Source organism: Primulina huaijiensis, chromosome 11 (assembly GCF_012295235.1).
Source record: "Primulina huaijiensis isolate GDHJ02 chromosome 11, ASM1229523v2, whole genome shotgun sequence".
Lineage (NCBI taxonomy): Eukaryota > Viridiplantae > Streptophyta > Magnoliopsida > Lamiales > Gesneriaceae > Primulina > Primulina huaijiensis.
The window spans coordinates 2,884,911-2,904,206 of record NC_133316.1 but is presented as its reverse complement, the minus strand read 5'-3'; the positions used below and the strand labels follow the sequence as shown (position 1 = coordinate 2,904,206).

Here is a 19,296-nt window from a genome sequence, read left to right as displayed (position 1 = left end):
GCAGTTGTCCTAGATCGAAACAAACAAGGTTGAGCTTTCCTAAAGTTAGTATGTTTAAACCTTCTTCGTTGTTTGAGTTGCTCCATATAGACATTTGGGGTCTTTTTGGAACACCCACCTATAATGAAAATAAATGTTTCTTGACGATTGTGGATGATTTTTCTAGAGGGAAACAAGAATATGCAATCTAAGTTAGGCATCCTTAGACTCCTCAATCAATTCTAGGACATGGTTGCTACTCAATTTTTCTCGAAAGTCAAGACCATTAGGACTGATAATGCATTAGATTTCTTTAAATACTAGTGTAGATCCATTTTTGCATCTCTTGAGATTTTGCATCAAAGCTCTTGTCCATACACTCCCCAACAAAATGGGATAGTTGAAAGAAAACATCATCATATCCTTGAATTGGCAAGGTCTTTGCATTTCCAGTCCTCTATTCCCCTACAATTTTGCAGAGATTGTGTTTTGAATGCGGTATATCTTATAAATCACACTCTCAGTCCTCTCATCGATAACAAAACTCATTTTGAAGTCCTCTTTCGTAAGTTCTCTTTTATGATCATTTGAAAGCTTTTGGGTGCATTTGCTATGAAACATCCTTGCATCCTGACCACAAATTCTTTCCTAGAGCTAAAGCTTGTGTATGTTTGGGATCTTCAATCTTCAAAAGGGATGCAAGATAATGGATCTTTAAACAAAGAGATTTCTTATTTCAAAAGACATTGTGTTTCGTGAATCTTTATTTCCATTTGCCAAGAAATCTCGGACTTGTCCTGTTTCCTTGAGTTAATCTCCATTCCAGATTATTCCCCACATGAGGATCCTTGTCTTTTTGGTGTTTTAGATTCTTCAAGCTGTCCATTAACCAATCTTGATGGTTTTCCTCCTCTTCCCACATATATTTTATTCCCTTGCTTTGATCTTCTCATACTACTCAACCATCTATCTGGACCAGATATTTTTCTTGCTCCACTTTACCCCAAGCCAATACCACTTCTTGTTCTTATCCTATCTTTAATCAAATTAGCTACTCCAAATTCTCTCCAGCATATCAAAGTTTTCTAGTGGATATTTTCTCTCTCATTGAACCATGTTTTTACCATGAAGAAATTGCGGATCCTAGATGGAAGCGTACAATGGAGTTAGAACTCGCAACCTCATGTTAAGCCAATAGGGTGTCAATGGTATACAAACTGAAATTTTTGCCGTATGGTTAAGTGGATAAGTTTAAAGCACGCTTGGTAGCAAAAAGGCTACACACAACAAGCTGCAGTGGATTTTCATGATATATTCTCTACTACAGCTAAGATTGTTACTATTCACAATTTATTGAGTTTGATTGATATTCGTGGTTGGAGTTTGACTCAGATGGATGTTGCCAACGCTTTTCTTCATGACAATTTGGATGAAGCAATCTTTATGCAATTGCCTCTAGGATATAATGTCCAAGGTCTAAATAAAGTTTGCAAATTACGCAAATCTTTATATGGCCTTAAACATGTCTCGAGACAATGGAATCAAAAATTTGCTGGTGTGATGATTTACGTAGCTATAGACAATCCCATCATGACCACTCTTTATTCATTAATCGTGATGCTCACAACATTACCTTTTTAGTGGTATATATTGATGGTATTGTTATCAATGACGACAAAATGGATGTCATTATTTATTTAAATAAGCTTTTTCATTTTTAAATTGAGCTTCGAGACCTTGGCCCATTGAAATATTTTTTGGGAGTTGAAATAACACATTCCATAGAGTGTACATTCCTTAATCAAAAGAAGTATGTTTTAGAACTTATTACTGAACTGGAGTTTTAGGAGCTAAAACATTTGACACCCCAACAAAACAACATAAGAAACTTACCGCTCATGAGTTTGATCTCTTGCTAAATTCTAAATCAACTAGTAAATCGGATGATGTTCTTGACGATCCGAATTCTTAAAAACGTCTCGTGGGACGATTGATTTACCTCACCATTACCAGACCTATTATTTGATACGCGGATCAACACTTGAGTCAATTCATGTGTTCTCTTAAACGTTCACATACTGATGCAGCCATACAGATAGTCAAATAACTCAAAGGGGTCTCTTGGTATGAGAATATCATTCTTTGCCAATAGTTCTTCAAAGTTGTCTTCTTACTGTGACTCAGATTGGGCCTTTTTCCCAATGACCCAAAGATCATTTACTAGTTTTTGCATTAAATTGGGTGATTCTTTAGTGTCTTGGCGAACAAAAAAAACAGAGCATGTGAAGGATCGGTTCTAACACCTACGAAGGTGCTTCAAACACAATATTCTACATGAGCTTCAATAGCTCATGTTCTAAGAGTGTATACACCGATGGATTAGATCGAGTTTGGTTACAAACAAAGTGGAAAATAATCGAAATAATCCTTCATTAAGAAAACTGATAGGTTTTATATCTTGTGCAACTGAATAACTGAAAATTACATGAGATCAGTTTTAGCTTATATCAGTTCGGTTAGGGAAAGAACTGAACTGATATCAGCTGAACTGATCATATCAGTTAAGAACAAAAAACAAGCATTTAAACAGAAATAACACAAGATATGTTTATGGATGTTCGAAGACTTCAACTGCTCCTACGTCACTCTTTCTACCACCTCGGGTAGGATCCACTAGAAGACTTTGATTTATACAACACCTTGTATAAATCCACTCAGCTTAGGACTTACCCTACTGCCTAATTGAACTCCTAGTCTAGACTAAAGGCAGCATCTTTCAGCCAACACTTGTTTAACGTCTCTGTGTCAAAGACTACATACACAAGTTTTACGTCTTTGTGCAAGACTCATTCAGCTATTCTATAAGCTCAACTCTCTGTATTTGTGAGTGGTGTGTGTGTGTGTGAACAGAACAATGATTACAACGAGAAGGTGTTCTCACACACTGAGGGAAATAAGTTTCTAAACTAAGCCGATATAAATTTGGTGTATTCTTTCAACTGGGCTGATTGCTTCTTTGTAAGCTGATATGCAATATGTGTGCCCTTTCTTTTCTCTGTTGTTTTTCCATCTCTTACTTCTCATTGAACTTCATCTTTTATTTATAAGCGGGAAGCTTGATCGTACAGTGAGACTCAATAATTGTATCCGTTGTAGCTTGAATGTGTTCATTGAAATTTGTGTCTCGACTTTTCCGACAATCATTCTGGAAAATTTTGGCTTTAAATTTTTCTGCAACGTCTATTATTGTACAATTGATAGTACAAATGCTTTTGTATCATTGTGCGTAGCTGGATTCTATTAGATAAGCTTGTCGTGTTCTGCAAACTGATTGATTCCAAACTGATGCTTATTGGTCAGTTGAACTGGTCTTGAACTGGTATGATGAAATCAGTCGACTCGTCAGCTGAACTGATTTCACTGATTCAGTTGAACTGGTCAGTTTGACTCTTCATCAGTTGAGCTCTTCATCAGCTGGACGGGCTTCTGAAGGTCTTCTGCTGAATAACCTATCAACTGAACAACCAGTTGAAATGGTTCAGTTTGGGCAATCAGTTGATACTTTCAGTTTGCTTCTCGAAAGCTTCAGTTTCGGCCCGGTTAACTGATCAGTTCGAAGTCTGATCAATTTCAACTTCCTACGCACTTCGATAAATCATTAGAAACAAAATAACAAGTTTTGTTAACATCAAAAACAAGATTGCGAACATGAAATGTTCCAACAGCACGATTTCTAGATGTTCTGCCGATGCAGAACATAAAGCCACAACCACAACTTCAAGTGAGATTGTTTGGATAACTAGTTTGTTCTCTGATATAGAAGTTTTTTTTTTTTTTTTTTGCATAACCAGCTACATTATATCATGACAATAATGTTGCTTTGCACATTTCCGTCAATCCTACGTTCCATGAACATACCAAATACATCAACATACTAAACACATTGACATAGATTGTCACCTGATCCTATATAAGATTAAGGTTGGTTGTCTTCAAACTGCACATATCTCTACCTCACAATAATTGGCTGATATCTTTACCAAAGAGTCGAGTAAGGATTAACAAAAGGTTTTTTTGTCCAAGAGTGATTTACATATTTTGTTCCCAGCTTGAAGGGGGTGTGTTAGTTAATATTGGTTAGCATTAATTATTTGAAGTCATGTTTTCGCTTTTATGTTTTTCTTATTTTGCCTTGTATATGACTCGTATATAAATAGGGAAGGCGATGGGGTGAGACGGGATATCTTCGTCCAAATCATTGTTTTTTCTAGTTAGAGATTCTCTATTTAATCCCAGCGGAGATTAAGTCTCCATCGAGCCTCATACCCGATTCTATCTAATTGATCTGAAAATTCTATCCCGACTTCGTGAACATTAAATCTTCATCCAAGTCCTTATCCTCGCTTCAAATAATCTATAAATGGTAACAAGATGGGCTGTATTTGTCATCATCATCCCCGACATGACGTAAATTAAACCATTATTCTCATCACCGCTTCAAATATAATCAAAAAAGTTTTCAAATTCGCTTAAAAATATTGATACAATAATCCAATTACATATATAAATACTAACATTACTTAAACAATACAAAATTTTGTACTTCATGGTTTTAATAAACAAAAAAAAAAATGAAACCACATAATTATCATGAAATGACGAGTTGGTTCATGAACGAGATTTGAATGTTATGAATTTGAGTTTTTTTAGTTAATTATTAGGATAAATCATTCTTATTAGTAATAATAATGATATTATCAAAGACCTCAGAACGAGTTCGGAAATGAGAATAACATTCTTACACATGTTCCTGACTTGTTTCGGAGATTTGAAAAATCTCCAAACCCGTCCCATTTCGGGTTTTCTCTATGAGACCCCAAACTTGCGGATAAAATTATCATCCCTATACATAAAAAGCTTGTACATAGACTTCGACACAATTTTTCCATATATAAAAAATATATTTCCCTCCCAAGCGGTTGTTCGTCTTGACATATTGGAGGTGAGATTAGGCTTCATTTTATAATTAAAATCAAGGACAATAATAATAAGCTGTTAATGGTTTTAACAGAGCCATAAATTGGCGCTCGAAAAAAAAATCATCAAATATACAAGAAATACAACATTCTTAGCTATCACAAAATAAAAAGTTACGGACAACTCCCCAGAATCACAAACTAAGGAGTCCGTTTAAAGTCCAATCAAATTCTATCACCCGAACGGAAAATTCAACCCTACCCCAGGGGTCTTAGCCCAAGTGTAGGATCAATACACTTGAGGTAAAACCCTTAGGGTAGGGTTGAATTTACCCATCCCAAGCCCGTATACCATATCCATGGAAGAATCATCGATCTACACATGGGGTGAAACCGTTCTCTTAGGGTCGAATTTACCCATCCCAAGCTTGTATGCCATATCCATGGAAGAGAGGACACATTAAGAAAATGAGCACATGTTGATCGAGGTGAAAGGAAACACTATCATACTAATATAGTTCCTTAACCTTTATCATGAATCTACTTTTTTGCCACAGGCAATACTATTACATGAGGAGGGCTGCGTACTGTGAGTGGAAGAACATCTGCTGGAAGAACTAACATTCGTGAGGCTGGTTTCCTTCCTTGAGATTCTCTTAGCTTTTCTTTTCTTCGACAAGGAATCCTGATGTTATCATTCAACGATTAGTTTCAAAAAATTCAAAAACATTGTCATGTTCCCTAACAATCATACATGGCTTGTGCTTTCTTGCTCTGACGCAGATCTAGGTGTTTTAAGCTCTAGATTTGTGGTAATATCATTTGAGTCGTCACTTTTCTCTATTCTACTCTTTCCATCCGGTGACTTGTTCCTAGGGTCTTGTTTGCTTGAATTATGAGAGACGCTACCTTCCTGCATGACTTGTGAGACTAATAGCTTGGACTGCTGTTCCATCATGGAATTATGGGCCATATGAGGAACATATGCTGAACATGGGTTAGGAACTGTGGGATTTTGATTCCCGTAAAATGGGTATGGCTGCAATGATGGATGTAAAGGGATCTGTCCAGTTGGTAATGGGACTGGCATAGGAAAAGGATAGGAAGATGGATGCATGACGACAGAATGATCCATTCCAGCCCATGGATACATGGTCCTCAATCTCTGTTGATACTGGCTATTGAGGCTTTCGATATTGGATTTAAGAGACTACCTCATGGAATTCTTCAGTAAGTGCTGTGTACTCGGCTTTCAGTCTGTCAACTTGAGTAGCCAAGTCCTTTAGTATTTGAATGGTATCCGTGAGTATAGAAGCTTTGTCGTTTTTAGGCCTATCTGGATCTGTAAATAATGGTCAATCACAATAAAATATTTTCACATTTTCCCAGTGTAAGTACAACAATTGCTCCATGCAATAGGATGGTATAAAATAAATGCACATGCTTTAACCAAGTAAAAATGAGGGGACAAAAAGTCTCGCGAGTTTTCTTAAATGCTTAACAATAAAATTCTAGTCGGGAAATAGTGTCAACATCTATTTGTTCTTTACTATTAGCCAGGCAAAATTAGCTTCTCTGGAGCTCCATATGCTTGATGTATAAGAAATCAGTGCTCAAAGAAACAAGTCTTGCAAGTTCTTCAAATGTGTATTTCAAGTCCAGTAGGCAGTGTGCAACATAAGTGTGCATTGGGTTGTTTGCATTTAGCATGATGTACTCGAGAAAATCATTTTTTTAATAATTTATTGGGAATACTAGCATGACATATTCGAGAAACTCAATTTTTTTATAATTGATTGGGAATACAAACACACATGGGTTTACCAAGAGTGTTCTCCAACTCTGTGAATTGCTCGTTCAAACGATCTCTCCTTAATTTCTCACGATCAGCCTTTTGGACTTTTCTCGCATCAGTAGAGTCCTTTGTTTCTGCTTCCTTCTTTCAGTAAATGGCAAATATATGATAAGATGATGAAGTAACCGGTCTATTAAATCACGTGATTAGAAAAACAATGTACTCTGAAAACAGCTCTGAAGTTGAACTAATAAATTTATGGCATGAACATAGGGGTGTCAAAATGCGACACGACCCAACACGAAAAAAATCAGGTTCGGGTTGGGGTTTTTCGGGTTCGGGTTGGGTGGATTCGGGTTAGTGCCATGTTAGGCGGGTTTCGGGTTGGGTCGCGAACTTTTTTTTTTGAAAATATTACCTATATTTTTATATATTTAATGTTTGAACAAAATTTATTGTATATTTATATGATGAATTTTCATAATTTAATATTTATTTTGCATATTTTTATTTTTTTAACAATTTTTTATTTGATTTAGTAAATATACTTTTAATTTTCTACGATTAAACTTTCAAATTTAAATCGGAAATTTTGTTATTATGTGTTAAATTAAAATATTATTATTATTTTTTATTTTTTTTGAATTTTTTTCATTAATTTTTTTAAAAAAATTTAAAAAAATAAATAAAATTCGGGTTACGCGGGTTAGACGGGTTATACGGGTTCGTGTTCGGGTTGGGTGTTTTCGGGTTGCTTCGGTTTCGGGTTGGGTTCGGGTTGGAAAAAAAAAAAAAAAAAACTTTCGCGGGTTGACCCGAAACCCGATCCAACCCACCCGATTGACACCCCTACATGAACATACTACATGAATATTTTCTTCATAGAACCTACATACATAATAAATGACTATAAAAGCTTGAGGAAACCCAGTAACAACCATTTCGATCAAAAGAATTCGCTTTCTCAAATTATAACCAACAACTTCTAAAGATGATTTGCTGAAAACTACCATAAAACCACTTAAGTCCTATTCAGTATAGTGTGTGGTTGCAACTAGCACAAAGACAACATGCAAAAATGCACACGGTATGAGCACTAAAAATTTGATACTGTTTGGAATCAAGGTAAACTTGTTTGATTAAATTTTATTAAAGATCATTCGAATTCACTCAACATATTAACTTATTTCAACTCAATTCCCTTAGTTTTCAACTCATAGGAATATGTGACAAACATTCATGGCCTGCAGAACATACACAACTTAAAAAGCTTTTTGCTGAAGAACACATTGAATAACCATATTTGATCATGATTGAAGTCTCATACCAACTAGGGAACTCAATTGAGTGGAGGCCATTAAAGCAATGTGGATTGCGAAACTAGTAAATCAGTGTTATTTGGAAGGCAAAGCTAACACTTTTAGAAATTTGGTGAGATATTTAAATATTTGTTGGCTATTGTCGATATGATCATACGCTCAATGCTTACCTCGATAAGATGCACCACAGTTTTCACACAAGATGCATTATTCATCTTCACACACAACAGATGTTGGTCTTATGCTATTTACACAAATTAATTGATATAATTTTTTAGTCTCGTAATCCAGGAAAAGGGTCAATCCAATTCACCAATAAAGAGACCGATTCAATAAAGAAATGAAAAACCAGCCAGCTTTGTCCAATGGACCCATTTTCCGACAATGCGGGAGATACGACAGATTAACTAGGTACATTAATCTTTTGGAATAGAATTGCAAACTAAACCGCCGTATCATTACCCCCTGTATTTACCTGCTACACCTCATCCGTGTACTTACTGTACAATTACGACGCCAACGCTCTCTAGATCAGCACCATGCACATGAACACGCCAAAATGAATGAAAAAAACGTAATGCAAGAAAAATCAAAAGGTTCAGACCTGCAATCGTCGTGGGGACGAGTGGACGGCACTAGCGCATCAGGCGAAGGCTGGAAACTGTTCGGGTCCTGGAATCGGGAATTCAATTGATCCATAAGCAAGGGAAATTGAGAGCGGATTGTTGGTTGGAACCAGAAGTTGGGGAATTCATAGAAATCGGATACTGCAAGACCTCTTTGGAGTCCCAATTTCGGAGACTAATGCTTTGCTTATACGACAACGCATTGAATTAGGCCATTTTAGAGTTTTCCCCTTCATGATGGGTATATCTTTCATCACGCGCCTACTTAATTGTATCGTACACGCTCCATCCCCCTAAATATCATTATTTTTTAAAATAAAATAAAGCGTAATAAATTAATGATTAACAAATATAATAAATTAGAAATTTATTATATATAAATATAAAACTATATTTTAGAAAAAATTTAATTTACGTAATCATTATTATTGAGGCCATCAAAAAAATATTTTTGATATGTAAATATTGCATTAAATATACTTTCGTTTTTTTCTTTATTATATTTATGATGTATATTTATGATATAAACTTATTATTCAGAGGCGTAACTAGGATCTTGGGTCTTAAAAAACTAAATTTTATATTAAAAATTTTATGGATAAAAATTAATGTTTAAAATATATATGTTATTTCAATCTTTTAGTTTTTTTTAACATATTTATCTATAATAATTTGTTTCTTAGTTTTTGAATAATAATATCACACATAGTTATTAAAATTTTAATTTTTATATTAATATTATGAATTTTATAATATAGATGTTTTAAATTTAATAAAGTACATTAGATTATATTTTTGTAATTACATTTTATTTTGAAAAAAAACGTTTGAAATTTTGATTAAATGAATAAATAGTTTTTTTTTCTCAAATAATTTCAAAAGTTATCTTATTACAATATTTTCGGTACATTGGGTATAATTCTTTAAAGATACTTTACATTAATGTCGCTATATATTATAAATATAAAGAATTTCTCTTTGTCCAAATTTTATGAATATTAGTTATTTTATTGATTTAAATTTAAATAAATACAATAAAATATTTATAATAAAAATATATAATTCACTCGATAATATATAGTAGAAAAATTAAATAATTTTATTTTTATTTCCAACGAAACACAAAATTATAACATTTGGGGAATTTTAAATTTTTTACAAATTTAGGACAATTTTGTAGTTTCTATAACATTTGGGCAAATTTTGAATTTAGAGTTAAAGTTTGGGCTAAGTGATATTTTAAAATAATCAAGAGGAACGCAGTACTTAGCTGTGGCACCTGGGAAAAAGAAATAAAATCAGAACCCTAAGTTGAAGGAGGGAATCATCATGGCGGGTATGGGTGACGGGTACGTGGGCACGGCGCAGGATGCGGTTCGGATTCGTCGACTGGAGAAGCAGAGAGAAGCCGAGCGCCGTAAGATCCAGGAGCTCAAGAAGAAAACTGCTGCTTCTGAAGGCCAACCGGGTCTCCTCCAGTTCGGCTCCAGTACTTCCGAGGTATCTTATCATGAACATTTTCCGAGGCGTTTTCACTATCAAAATTGGCTTATTATGGCCTTTCCGTTCAATACCCTTTTATGAAGGATTAAAGTGGCTGGAAATTCGAGTTACTCCTGCTTTAAAGTGGGTTTTTCTCCACATTTAATCTAATTTAGCTAGTGAATGGCTTTTTTGATTAAGGTATTTCCAAGCTTTAAAGATTGAGTAATATGATCGAAGCCTTCTGTTATAGATACTGTAATTTTATGACGTACTTTTCTAACTTCTTGTATAAAAAGGATGGACAATTGAAGGTATTCAAAATATCGAATCTGGTAAAGCTTATCGAAACAAGGACCTGAAGCCGGATTTTGTTATGCCATGTGTGGAAAAAAGATATGGAGTATTTGAGTTTTGAGTTCTTTTGGATCCTTAAACAATCTAGCCAAGTTCAAGTACTATCACAGGTCCCCAAAAGTAATTCAATCTCAAAAGTGCATTGTAATGATTTTTTATGTTTGGAAAAAACATCAAGCAACTCTATTTTCTCATGTTAGGCTTGCGATCAATGAATGTTGTAAATGGCAAGAGGCGGTGACGGGGCGGTCAGTGATTGCCTACCGCCTCAACCGCAGACTGCCTACCGCCTCAGCCGCCTGGGCACGGACGGCCTAGGTTGAATTTTTTTATCAAATATAGGTAATTATATATAATCATGCAATATATTGCAAATAATCATATTTTTTTATGTAATTAAATAATGTTTATGCATACAAAAAATTTCATACAGTATAATACAATCAAGACGAAGTGCAAATAAATATACAAGATAATTAAGGTGGTGGCTGATTGAGGTTGTTTGAGCCAGGTGGTGGCCGATTGAGGTGGTTTGAGCCAGTGGTGGTTGATGGTAGAGGACACTTGAAACCAAAAGTAAATAAAAAAAAGTGAGATGTGCTTTTGTTATATCTAGGGTTTTTAAAATTGATTGAAGTTGACTGGTTATTAAAATCCATTGAATTTGACTGGTTTTTAAAATTATTTTACTTTGACAGTTGACTAGGATTTTAAAATCATTGACAGCCTCGGCCGCCTGCTCGACCACCTTGCCCGTCGGATAGCTTCGGACTGCCCGGTCGAGGGCCGCCTACCGCCTAGGTGGCTGCCTCGACCTCCATTTAGAACACACTACTAGCAACTAAATCAGGCTTCACCACAGTGAAGGTCTTGGTGAAATATTCAAGTCATGATCGAATTTTATGTTTCATGTTCGAAAGCCAAAGCTGGGGTGTTTGTGATACCTACTATTATGTAGGTACTGAGATTAACTTGACACTAGCTCAGTAAAGTACTGAGATTGACTTGAAACTCTAGCTCAATAAACAATCAAATTAAGCTTCGACATGATTCCAAGTCTTATGGCAGGCTAAATAAAGTTAAAACAGTGGGCGAAAAAAATCTATCCAATTTTCAGTTTATTTTTAAGAATCATATTGAATATTTGACGATGCATGCTTGTTTATGTGTCACTCTTCTGTATTTAATTGGAGTGTTGCTGTCAATTGTGCTCAGATTATTGAGACTGCATTCAAGAAGGAAACTGTTGGTTTGGTCACTCGGGAACAATATGTTGAGAAGGTACTTTACTCTCCCTTCCCCCCTTTTTGGACTCTTGGATTGTTACTTGTTGATATGGTGCTTCCTGCTTCAGAGAGTGAATATTAAGAACAAAATAGAAGAGGAAGAGAAGGAAAAACTCCTAAAATTACAGCAAGAGTGAGTGAATTTTCTGCCTGGTGAATATTTGACATTTTGGTTTTAGGCCCCCATTTTATGTATGTGTTTCTGTTGTTTCTTCTCTGTATAGAGAGGAGGAGCTTCAGCTGCAGAAGCTGAAGAAGAGGAAAATAAAGGCAGATCCTCGACTATCTTTTGCTGATGATTTTGAGAATGGCGCAGAGGAAGATGAAGAAAACAGTGAGTATCATCTGTTTACACCCTTTTGCAGTATTTATCGCTGCTACTGATGTTCTTTGAATAATTTGAATACATTGACGCTAGTATAACTAAGGTTTGAAAGCTCCCTCTAAATTTTCCTAGAGGAACCTTATTTTCTCATGTTTCCATGGCCTTTTTTTGGCTGATTTTTGTTTATTGCCTTTGTTTCTCTTTGATGGCTATACAAAGTCAGTCTTTTGGTCATTGTGACTTGCCCCTGGGTGCCTTACATATTTTTAAGATTTGTTTTTGCATCTTGTTTTTCTTTATTTTGGTCATGTTTTCATTGATATTCTGTCTCTTGTTGGAACAGGTGGTTTGCATTTGTGTTTTGCTTTGTCTCTGTCTTTTCTGGACCCTCTGTCAAGACGAAGATTCAAAATCCTATCTTAAAAAGGCACATTTTGCTTAGTCGTGTTGTCTGAAACTATTTTAGTGGAATTTGTGAAAACATAGTAAGCATCTGTTTAAAAATGGGTGCTGTAAAACCTGAATTCCCTTTCCAAGTATGTAGGGCAGTTATATAAATGATGTTACCTGTGAAGTATTTATGGAGATAGGCATGTAAGTTATTTCATTGCTGCTGGAGTAAATTTAAATTTCCTATCGCTATTCTTGTGATGAAGTTGAATATTCTTATGCATTTGAATTTCTTTCTGACGCATCATCTGCCTTCTGTCTGAAGAAAATGAAGATTTTGAAAGGCCTGCACAGAGAAAATTTGGCAAAGATCCTACAGTTGAAACTAGCTTTTTACCGGATAGGTGAGCTAACGTCCCCTCATACATATAACCACAACCTTCTCCTACGTTTTTTGATTCTTTACTTATCCTTGGCCTTTGGAGTTTGAAGCATACTCTTATAGTGAGAGGGAGGCAGAGGAACCAGCTGAGCGCGAAAGGTTGCGGAAACAGTGGGTTCGAGAACAACAGCAGATCAAAAGTTTGTCTAGAAGTCCTGTAGCTCTATTGATTGTTGATGTGCTAAGGATCGTTTTTCTGATTCTCGTGTTCGCTTTCTGTTTTTTGTGTTAGATGAGGCTCTTGAAATTACTTACAGCTATTGGGATGGTACTGGCCATAGACGAGTGATTCAGGTTGAGATTGGCTTTTTCTCTTCTTTCATTACATTTGACCCTACATGTTGGTGGAATTTTATTCTCTTGCAGTTCTTTTACTTTGTCTACTGGTATTTATCATTGTACAAATCAGGTTCGGAAAGGTGATAAAATTGGGGAGTTTCTTCGCTCTGTTCAGCAGCAGCTTGCACCAGAATTTCGAGAGGTTCGGACTACGTCAGTGGAGAATTTACTTTATGTTAAAGAAGATCTCATCATCCCACATGTAAGATCTTCAGCCAAGGACAATGAAACGTCCCATATTTACACTAGCTCTGAAATATAGGGTGAAGTAACTACAAGCAAGTGTTTTATGCGTCTTGCTACACTTATGAAAGTGTTTTTTTCCTTGTTGCAGCAACACAGTTCTATGAGCTGATCGTTAACAAGGCTTGAGGGAAAAGTGGACCGGTAATGTCATCTTCAGGCTTAAATGAATAATTCAATATCACAACTTCAAGGATTACAAAGCTAGTCATATTTGTACTTATACTGCATTTGTTTCTACTTAGTAGATGTCACCATGTAATTATTATTGGTAACCTTTGTTATAAACCATGATTTTGTGTGATGTGTAAAATTTCATGTTGATCATTTATTGGCAATATCATGAGAGAATTTATTTAATGAACTGCTTAAATGTCAAAAAGTTTCAAACCAAACTGTTACGTAACAGTTATTCCTTTTTTGAGGTTAAATAACAGGTGTGAATACATTGTGGCCCCGGAATGTTGGTGAGATGGAAGTTATGATCACAAGAACAAATGAACAGTTGTGGGATTTTTTTTCTGAGTTTTAGGACATTCTCTAGTAGTGGGATTTATACGTTTGCAGCATATGATATAATCTCTCTCGAACAGTGACAATAACCTTTCCCTCTCTCTGTTCCCTCTCCTTTCTCTTTCTCCTTTTCTATTTCATTTTCCCTTTTTGCAGTATTCAGTTCTGTGAGACCTGCTAAAAAATTTTCAGAACGGGTGGCCTCATTTTTGCAATTGTTCTTGTTGGTCAACTTTCATTTATTATGTTTTGAACTTTCATGTGTTTTAATTTACTTGTTTGTGCTTATATCTTGCATTTACTACTAAATTGTGCATGATGATACTCAAACCTTTCTATATCTTTCTTATTGTATAAATAAATAAAATTGGGCTAGTTTGTGAAAACCTCTTATAATTGTGTTTGCCTTTTGCATTTGTTATACAGCTTTTCCACTTTGATGTTCATGAGGATGTTCGAACCATTGCTGATGCTACAATCGAGAAGGATGAGGTAATAAATCTTAGCATACTTGTGAGTTTTTCTTATTAGAAGATATGTAAATGCATGTTCCATCGGATATGCATCTTAGTATCATGATTTCTATGATTGTATGTCTGCCTGAGAATTTTCCTCGTGCATGGTCCCATATAACTTACTTGAGAAGCAGCAGCATGTTGGGATAATCGTATTCGTTTTTTACATGATTCCCATGCTATTTCCGGGAAGTAATGTTCAGTAGTCAACATAAAATCCTATTAAGAGTTTTTCTGAAGGATGCAATCGATTTTGAAACATAGGTTATCTATCACCTTCAGCCATTCCTCATCTCACTCCACAAATAGCATTTTCATAGTGTTTATTACATGGCCACGAGAAATTAAGTGTTTTTTTTTTCATCGAGAAATTCAGCATTCAGGCTTCACTTTATTATTTTTTTTTTAGTAGCCCCTTTGGTAGTTGTAGACCAGTTTACTGATTAATGGATCCCTCTTGTTCAACAGTCACATGCTGGTAAAGTTGTGGAGAGACATTGGTATGAGAAGAATAAACACATATTTCCAGCTTCAAGATGGGAGGTAAGTCTCTCCACTTGTATGATAGGTATAATATTTGAAATTGAAGATTCTAATTCGTTTTGATAACACTAGATGTAAGAGCGTATAGCATTTGAGTTAAATAACTGACAAGAACTATTTTTACTATTTCAAAAATGGGGAGCTTGAAACATTTTAAATTATCTTATTTTCTTAAAAAAAATGCTCTTCTAAAATGTTGACCGAACACGGACATTATTGTATAAGCTCCTCATCGTGTAAGAGCTGTCTGAGTCTCTACTGAAAATAAGAATGCTGAAACCATATGAATGTCGCATTCTTTCAGTACTATCCTACATTATCTTCTTTAGTTGGTATATCTTGAAATTTACCTAAGAGCTTTTGGATAGAAGAATTTGAAATAATGAATCCCAAGTATGTGATTTCAAATTCATTTGACTTGTTTGAATGAATCTAGCTTGCATGAAATTTATCCGCCATCAACTTAAAACATATGTTAATAATTAATATGCTATCAACTTAAAACATATGTCAATACTTAATAATTGTAATGCATTTTAAATACATTCAAGATCTTAGTCATTTGATATCAAGGTTCGGAATTTTTTTTTCAAATCAAGTCCTCCATCTAAACCAAATCCATCCTTATAAATGCAACATAAAAGACGTGCTAAAAAAACAGACTTTTGTGAGTTTGCTCTTTGTATCACAATTTATGGTGAACCTTTTATTTTGTATCATATCTGGATGACTAAAGCATTTCCCAGTTATCTAATTCTAGTTGCCTCCATGGCAGATATATGATCCAACAAAGAAATGGGAGCGATACACGATTCACGGAGATTGATTTCGTTATCTTGGTGTATCAGGTCAACTAAAATACCTATTTCTCATCTTCTTGTACCGTGAACATCAGTTATAAGTTGGTGATCATCATGGAGTCTTAATGGTAAACTACTTAAAAGAAGGATTGAACCCAAACGATTCTACCGGAAGAACTGTGTTTTTTGATCTTTCAACATGCTGTTTGGCGTCTGCTCATCTATTTATGTTTCGTTTTTTACTTCAGATCAATCCCCATTCGGTATAAGATACAAGAAATAAATAAAATATCAATACGACCTGTGGATATGAAATCTCTTGTGCTCAACGTAGACATGGACGATTCAACAGTGTTTCTAAATACCTCAACTCTCATGTCAAGTTGGTAAAAATACAGGAAGCAATTTAAATCTTTTAACATGGATTTGTGCTAGGTTAATGTAAATCGGACATCTTGCAATTAATCTTGTGCCATGAATTGTGCCTAAAAATGTAATCTTTAGTGAAGCTTGGCAATTTTTGGATTACTGATGAAAGAAAATGAAAAAGGCAGTAATGGGTTTGTGAAATATTTAGAGATTGATATTTTTAATTGTATTGTTATCTTTTTTACTTTATTATTTCTTCGCGTACTCACCTAATAGAACACGCAATGTATTTCCTGGGAACAAAGGTAGCTACGGCACCAACAAACTGGCTTCCACTTTCTGTCAAGAAAAGTACCTCAAATTCTTTGCTATGCTTCAATGGTTACTGAAAATGGCTAAACTTCCCATCAATATTGGTAGCCCGATTATTACATTTTATTTCTCATTAGGGCAAAAGCAAAAAAAAATAACTGGTGAATCAACACAACAATCAAAGTATCAATAGCTGTCACTGGTTTAGCATTCTTGTGGGCTATAAATTTATCTTCAGTTAGATCCAAACTATCTATCGTATCGAGTAGAGCTTTGTGTTTCTTACTCGATTTTCGAATTTATTGAATTCTCTATGGGGCTTCAACTGAAGCTTACGAGCATTTGGGTTTTTTTTTTTTTTTTTTTACTGTTAGCTCTAAGCTTCTGTCAAGGCAAGAACGTGACAGTTAAGGTCATTGGACTCGTACATCGCGGAGAATGCATCAACAAGACATATTTCGGTAATATTTCGTAGGGCAAGTGAGGCGTGAAAAAAGGTCGATTTATGGTGTTTTGATGAGAAAAAACCTCCAAAATATTTCAGAAAAAGTATACATAATTTTTTTTAACGAGCAAAGTCACATTTATATCCATTGCAAATTCGCTAACCAAGAAACGAAGACACGTGGAAATGGAGATTTTGATCCCAAAGAAAACTTTAACGTAACACAATCTATTGAGATCTTGGGAGATGGAAGTACAGCGCAAAGGGTGGTTACGCAAAGCTTCAGAATGCATCTGATACAGCGTGCCCCATTCACAGCACGGAAGTGGCCTCGATGAAGCTCGTCGTCTCTGAACATAATGCCACTCGAGAAACCAACAATGTGATGCATAGACTGAAAAAAATTCCACCTGTTACATGTCAATCAGCATTATTTTGGCCTTTCGTTAACTGTACTTGGCATCCGAATATAACATATTTCCCCAATTTGCCACCATCCACATGGCAGGGACAACCGAATATTGGATTGTTGGGGTATCGATTTCTCGCATCCAAGACACAACAAAAGTTTTAAAATTTCAGTTTTGACGTTCGAAACTTTTTTTGGGCGTTGTATGCTATTTAAATATCTATAGGGTGTTTAGATTGTATACATATGTGTTTTAAACGCTGAACTCCAAACCAGTCCGGAATTAGTGGAGATGACCCTTCTTGTATCTCATTTCGAATGGATTTCCGCTTTTTGATCGTCAAATTAGGTTCACAATCAGAGACTGTGTTCCTTGTTTGGATTGCACTAGTAATCACAAACAATTTGTGCATTGAGACTAAAACGCCCGAATTTCCAAACTTCGGAGTCGGTGCAGCGTCGGAGGGACGCGGCGGTGATGGAATAGCTTGGCTGAAATTTTTCTCCTAATTTCCTTGGGATGGCCGAGACTTTGCTTGGAAGGAGGGAGGATTTTGGTGAACTTTTGTGCTTGTATTGTGTGCAAAAACTATATTATATCTTGTGTCCCCTCATTATATATTTATAAAATGTGATTCCTGACTTCTCCCATCAAGATTCTTTATTTTCATTCATTAAAATTCTTATATTATTATTATATGATGTATTTATCAACTTTTGATAATGCATGATATATTAATATTATATATACATATCTTTATATCTTCATATAAAATGTATATATAAACATTAATATATTTACACATGCACATTTAATATAAGCATAGATATATTAATTAAATTAAAAATAACTATTATTTAATTTATTTAATTAAGTTGTTAGTTAATTAATTCTATACTCCTCTAGAATATTTTATGAAAATTTTGTACAAATTAATAGTCATTACTGTTAGTACTATTTTTTAATTAGTAAATTTCAAATTCATTAAATAAATAATTATGAATCATTATAACTTTCATCGACGATCTGACAGCATTGGTGTATCAAATATACAAATCTCATTCATATAATGAAATTTTAAAATTTCGAATATCAAAATTTTCATTGTTCATATTTGGCAGCTGTCAGTTTTGTGAACTTTTTTACCAAAACAGACAGTTCCACTCTCCTTCCTTAATTAACAATTAAGCTAACTTTCATTTCTTTCATATTATGGAATCAACTTATAATCTCATTTATAAGCATTCTGTTTGATATTCATCAAACTATATTCGTCAAATTCAACTCCTTGAACTTTAATTTTCTCAATGGAAACACTGAATTCGATACTTGTGTGACTCTCTATAGCTCAGAGATATATCTATCTTTGGGTTCACATCTCCATGTAATTCAAAATAACATTTATTCTTATTCGGGCTTATCCTAATTTAGCCTCATTTTTTTCATCAATTCCTTGATCAAGAATGTGAAAACTAATTTCTGATTGTATTCATCGGATCATGGTGATATCGTCTAGTAGCATCGCGCCATGATCCTCTAGATATCACTGATAGTGTCAGACAAAAACCTTAAATTATGGTTATCGTACAGTACGGTCCGTTGAACTCATATATCCCGATCAAATCTACAACTATTAGTATATCGAGAGTTGCATATGAATTCGAAAACGGGGTGATGTATCTTGGAGTACTAATAGTGACATCATATGTGTAACTATGAAAACACATTTCCCTAAATCACATTTCTTGCTCTGGCCAGAGACTTCTTCACTATTAACTCATCAGAACACATATGATATCTTCACTCACAAGCGAATGGTGAATCCCCGAC

The 19,296-nt window shown here is 34.8% G+C and overlaps 2 pseudogenes; one reads left to right on the top strand and one right to left on the bottom strand.

Moving 5' to 3' along the window:
- Positions 1 to 5,088: 5,088 nt before the first annotated feature.
- Positions 5,089 to 8,882, bottom strand: LOC140987493 (transcription factor bHLH121-like; annotated as a pseudogene).
- Positions 8,883 to 9,938: 1,056 nt separating this feature from the next.
- On the top strand, positions 9,939 to 16,130 carry LOC140988962 (protein XAP5 CIRCADIAN TIMEKEEPER-like; annotated as a pseudogene).
- The last annotated feature ends 3,166 nt before the right edge of the window (positions 16,131 to 19,296 follow it).